Source organism: Frankliniella occidentalis, unplaced genomic scaffold, assembly GCF_000697945.3.
Source record: "Frankliniella occidentalis isolate FOCC.00 unplaced genomic scaffold, Focc_3.1 Scaffold309, whole genome shotgun sequence".
Lineage (NCBI taxonomy): Eukaryota > Metazoa > Arthropoda > Insecta > Thysanoptera > Thripidae > Frankliniella > Frankliniella occidentalis.
This window is the reverse complement of record NW_026267434.1, coordinates 147,844-148,512: the sequence shown is the minus strand read 5'-3', so window position 1 is coordinate 148,512 and position 669 is coordinate 147,844.

Sequence of the window (669 nt, the reverse complement as noted above, 5' to 3'; positions counted from 1 at the left end):
ATGCCGGATGGGGGGCGCCCTTCGGCGGGGAGGGGGCGCCGACATGCCGGTTGGGGGCGCCCTTCGGCGGGAAGGGGGCGCCGACATGCCGGTTGGGGGCGGCCTCCCTACCCCACCGGCAGGAAGAGGGCGCCGTCAGGAGGTCTGGGGGGCGCCATCCGGGCGGGAAGGGGCGTCGTCAGAGTGTAGGGGGCGCCTTTGTACTCACCTCTGACGCTGACCAACTAACCACTGTACTGTACTCTACTCCATCATTCAGTTAATATTTTTAACGGTCATCGTTTGTCCGGGTGCGGGTGATTGTGCGGCTGCAGCGCCCGTGCGCCGCAACCGCACGTCAGCGTAACGTTACGGCGGCGTCGGCGTTCCGATCGGCTTTCGTTGCGCGTGAGTGAGGCAGGTTTCGCACCGCCCGAGAACGCGGAGAGCTTTCGTCGCTCTGTTTTTCTCGTTGTGTCGTGTCGTGGCGCGGCGACGATTTCGTCGTGTTGTTTTTAGCCCGCCCTTCTGCTTTTAAAAAAGCATTAAAGCGGGCTTATGCAACCGCTCTCGTGTCTGTCCGTCTGTCCGTATGTCCGTCTGTCCGTCGTCCGTGTAAGAGGAAGGAAATGAGCTAGAGGTCTACAAATTTCAGGGTATCTCAGGGGTCACTCCTGGACAACGAAACGC